The sequence below is a fragment of the Ursus maritimus genome, unplaced genomic scaffold (assembly GCF_017311325.1).
Source record: "Ursus maritimus isolate PB19 unplaced genomic scaffold, ASM1731132v1 scaffold_1, whole genome shotgun sequence".
NCBI classification, from domain to species: domain Eukaryota; kingdom Metazoa; phylum Chordata; class Mammalia; order Carnivora; family Ursidae; genus Ursus; species Ursus maritimus.
This window is the reverse complement of record NW_024423343.1, coordinates 79,189,029-79,194,296: the sequence shown is the minus strand read 5'-3', so window position 1 is coordinate 79,194,296 and position 5,268 is coordinate 79,189,029. Positions and strand designations below refer to the sequence as shown.

The 5,268-nt window shown below is 36.3% G+C and overlaps 1 pseudogene; it reads right to left on the bottom strand.

Moving 5' to 3' along the window:
* Window positions 1–1,641: 1,641 nt before the first annotated feature.
* LOC121106101 lies at window positions 1,642–3,620 on the bottom strand (annotated as a pseudogene).
* Window positions 3,621–5,268: the final 1,648 nt, after the last annotated feature.

The following is a 5,268-nucleotide window of genomic DNA, read 5'->3' as shown; positions in this document are numbered from 1 at the left end:
AGAGGAAGGCTTATTCCTTGAGCCTCCATATTGCCTTTACGACAATGGCCATCAGCCATGGCAAAAGGAGGACAGTTCCCCAGCTTCCAAAGCAGGAACCTAAAACATATTTTCTTATAAAAACTGTGCTGTGAATTGGATTAATTTATTATTATGGTTTCCCCCAAAAACTATTTTATTCTTAACATAAACAGTTTTGCACTTTTAAGAATACAAGTGTACTCTCTATTTTTTTTGAAAATGGGTCTTTTTCTCAAGTGGATCTAGACTAGTTTATTGTTCTCTCCATGTTGGCCTTTATTCTGAGCCAGCTGTTTGAAGACTGAAACTTCCTTCAATCTGCTCCATGTCCACACCAAAAAATTCTGTACCCAGAGGACTTAATGAAGTAGTATTACATTGTTGCTTAAAAATTTTGTATGTATTGATGACGAGCTTTTCTCGTATTATTTATATGTAGTTTTGAGAAAAAGTGGAAAACAACAAAAACAGTAGAAGGGGAAAAGGCTGAATTAGAGTGCTAGGTAATTTTTTAAAAGATTCTTGTTCACTTCCCCTCTTTGCTTGATTTTTAGAAGGTATGACTTTTAGAAAATATCTCTATCTTTGAGATTGATGGTTGCTGTAAATTTTAAAAATTACAGTAATTCAGATGTATTTCATGTTAATGAAATTGGTAAGAATATCTAAGGCATAGTTCTTAATATATACCCATATACAAACATCTTTTCCCACTGTTCTCTTAGTAAGAAAATGAACTAAAAGTAGAGATGTATAGATTTGAAATAAGTTCGTGTTGGGATGTGGTGCAATGCTAATAATACTTCCTACAAATATTTGTGAAAATGTGTTGTGCAGCTCAAATGAAAAGCTCTGCAAATTGAAGGAAAAGGTTAATATTTCAAAAGTATTTGTGTAAAGGACATCTGAGAGGAAATGATGAGACCTGGATCCTAGCCCTTTTATCACTGACTATATCTTTGGCAAGTCAAACTTTTAGCTTTTAGCTCTCTTTCCTCTTCTTGAAAATGAAGGCAAGGTCTGGAAGATTGCTAAGATTCCTTCTAGCTGTAAATTTCTATTATTGTTACTAAATTTTGATATAAGAAATTAGTCATGCTGTATATTAAATTGTTTTACTCAAGAGTTAATAATAGTATATAATTTTATATTATAAATTGGTCTTTAAAAATATATAAACATTTGATTTTATTCAAATTTCAGACTTCTGCTTTTTGAGAAAGAAAATATTCTTCTTAGGTAAATCTCCTACTCTTCATATTTCCTGTTACCCCTCCCCCTGCCCACCTCCCACCCACCCCAAGCACCTTCTCTATGCATACATACTGAAAGTAAGTCTGACAACCACACAACTCACAAAGTAATAGCAGAGGTACCCTGACAAATTCCAGGCACTACTCTCTGCAATAGAAATAGACCAATGCTTGGCAACTGTGTTGTGAAAATATAATTCAGAGGAAGTAAATGCAGGCATAATTGTCCCAAATAGTATGATTTATAGCCTTGCACAGTTTAGGAGGGAAATGGCATTTCTTCACTTACACACACACACACACATGTTTTCCACCTTTTTTCTCTTTTCTCTGTAAAAAATAATGAACAAAACAGTTTCCCATCTACAAATATTAATCTTGGGTACAGATACATAGTTTACATACACTTAGCTTTTTCACTATGTTTAGCTTTCAGGAGATCATTACTCTTGAATAAACTCACCTTAGTGCACAGTGTGTGACGAAAGGTGCCCTTGTGTGGCCCACACGGCCCAAGGCTTAGCCATCTAGTCTGTTTTAGCTGTCCAGTGGCTGCAAGCACTAATCCAGTTTACAGAGTCGAGATCCAGAAATAATAATCCATCAGACTTGGCATTTCATTGACCAAAGGAGCTTTGGAATTATGGTGAAGCTGGGACCTGGACCTGAGCTCTCCTAGTTGGCACCTATTACCTGACCTTGAGAAACATAAATGCTATGGCACACCCCAAAGAAAAGACCCCAAGATTCAAGTCAGAAAAATACTGAGAGGATCCAGAAAAACTTTAAAGATGAGAAGGAATTAAATCAGAAAAATTATACTTAGGTTGGGGAGCATTTCTTTGAGAAAGTATTTGTGAACTCTACAAGTGACTTTAATCCATAGTTCATTTCTTTTAGAGCATGTGCCTTCAAGTTGCAATAGGTATGTACCCAGCTACTAGGTAAATAGATTGATTATTTGAGATGATGCTTTATATCTCTTGATTATTTGAGATGATGCTTCACATCTCTTGTTCTGGTGGGTGTTAGTCCTTGCTATGGTTTGGTACATTATAGGGATCTATAAGGATTCTTTCTTTCATTTTTTTTCTTTAATTCCTGGTTTATTAATCCTCTCATGAAAAACCTGCACAATCACCACAGATAAAGTCACTGCAGAATCTTTACTTCTTCTGTTGTTCAGTCTCCAGTTCAGTTTTTGCCAGCACCAACATTGGCTTTGCAGTCCCCCTGACTTTCTTCATTCTGTTCTTGCGTTCCTTTCACTGTTTTCTTGAGATCTTTTTCTTCTCATACAGGCTGTGTCTTGCAACTCAATGTTTGGGTTCATTTTTCTTTGCATAATCTAAAGAATACTAAATCATGCCAAAGCCACTTGTCTTGCCACCACCAAAATGAGTTCTGAATCCAAATACAAAGATGACATCTGGTGTGGTCTTGTACATTTTGGCTGGTTTTTCCCGAATTTTTTCTCTGGTACTATTGCCTTTCCAGGGTGAAGAACATCAATGACCATTTGTTTCTGCTGAAGTGGTCTATTGGTCCTCAACTTCCTGGTCCAGATAGTTACTGTGTCATTCATGATAGTAGCTAATCTTCAAGAGCCGGGGAGGAAACGAAGATTATTTCTTGAAAGAGTTAAATCCTTGGTCTTTAAAAACTCTTGAAAGAGTTTTTTCCTTGTTTCCTAGTGACTTAGTACCAGGCTCCTGTTTTGTTAACATTTTGAGTTGAGAAGTTACACACTATCTTATCATTTGTAATACTTAAGTATTGTTAGCATACTTTCTGCTTCCAGGTAAAACTGGTTTGCCAAAATTTTGGCAACATTCAGGGCTAAATTTACTTTGTCAGAATTACTAGGGCGCCTGGGTGGCTCAGTTGGTTAAGCATCAGACTCTTGATCTCAGCTCAGGTCTCAGTCTCTGGGTCATGAGTTCAAGCCCCATACTGGGCTCCATGAGCATGGAACCCATATTTAAAAAAAAAAAAAAAAGATTACTATGGTGATTGGGGGGTACCTAATAGTTTTGCTAATGTAACAGTTAATGTGGTACTCTATTCATACACCCTTGTAGCCCCTTACCATTTTGTGCACATCAGCCTTCCAAAGGCCAGCACCTCCATGTAAGCCACAGGACTGCCTTTGAGCTACTAGAAGCTACTGGAATTAGACCATAAGCAATGACTGACAGGTTTCGGCTTCCTTGGCCCTGGCTTAAACTGTTCTGAGACCTATATCTTACCCTATTTGCCAGTTTCCCCCATGAGACTAAGTTTCAGTTGGCTTCTGTTTTAGCTAGCTTAATAATGTACCCTGTATTAGCTGCCTGCCCTTCTCTTATCACCTTCCCCATTTCCCTGCCTGTTCCTCTGAACCTTGCAAATAAATTAGTATACTCAGTCTTAGTCTCAGAGTCTGCTTCTTTAGAAACCCCTCTAAGACAACTACCTAACAAACCTAAAGAATTCTTCCCATTTAGTCTGGTATTATTTATTTTATACTGTTATGATATGTTGTTTAGAGTAAATGGACAGTTATAAAGATGATCCATTTGTATATGTTTGGGACTGAAAATAAATAGTATGATAGATCTCTTTTCATCTTTTTGTGACCCCACACTGTTAAAATGATTTATTAGCCATCAAATATGAGTAAAACTTAATAAAGTTACATAAGTAAAATGATCTTACGTAGTCACCCTTTTACTGAAATTAGAAACATAACTGTAAAATACTAAAGTCATGTATACAGTAAAGTCTTAATAATGGAGGTAGGAAAATAATTCATTTTAACCAAAAAAATTGAATGTAATTCCAGCAAAAAATTTAGTGAGATCTACAGTCTAAACTAAAATCTTAATAAATATAAAATGCTCAAATATAAATATTTAGGGATACCTAAAATGCTAAAGAATTAAAAATGAAATAGTAAAGTAATATGATTCTAAGATACTGGAAAGTAGTAGTCAGAACGAATAAACAAATAAAATACTTAATCACTTTGATACTAAAAATAAAATATAGCAGAAAGCTCAAATGAAAATATTGTGAACAATCTAAAAGTACTAAGAGCATTAGATGGAAACCATTTTAGCACACCAAAAACTGAATTTAAAGAACAAGCTTTCAAAGCCAGAAGTGGTCACAGGAAGAATTCAGAGTCTCAAGGATAAAAGGTGAAGAAGATAGGAGTTGGGCAGTAGCTGAGCTTAAACTCCTTGGAACAAATATTCCCATTCTCTTGATCTTTGGGAAAGGTGCCAGAAAGAGCCTGGTCACTGTTGATAATCCAGACTTGGGAGCCCAGGTCAATACCCATTGGCCTTGGGGCTATTTGCAAACAGTCTTTAAAAAAGACACTTACTCTGAAAGATAGGTATGCAAATACGGGAAGGAAAGGAAACTCAGGAGTTTTAGCTATGATGAAGAAGCAATGACAGCATTTAAACCTTTGACAGTAGACAGCCTTTATCTCCACAAATCTAATCTATCTCAGGCTGCTTTTCTTCAAGCCACCAGTATGCAAGATAAATTCAGTATACTTTTTTCTTCTTTTACTCAGTTTGATTTCTATCACAAGTTGAGAAACTACCATGTAATTTTTCTCAATGTTTTGATTTTTATAAATGTTTATATGTTTTATGGTCAAAGTCCAAAGACAATAGGGTATAGTGATTAGGAACATAGGCTCTTTTTTTTTCTTTTTTTTTTTTATTTTAAAGATTTTATTTATTTATTTCACAGAGATATTTCACAGATTTATTTATTTCACAGCCAGCAAGAGAGGGAGCACAAGCAGGGGGAGTGGGAGAGGAAGAAGCAGGCTCATAGCAGAGGAGCCTGATGTGGGGCTCGATCCCCTAACACCGGGATCACGCCCTGAGCCGAAGGCAGACGCTTAACCGCTGTGCCACCCAGGCGCCCCAGGAACATAGGCTCTTGAGCCTGGTTGTTTAGGATAAATCCTGGCTCTGCCACTTACTAGCTA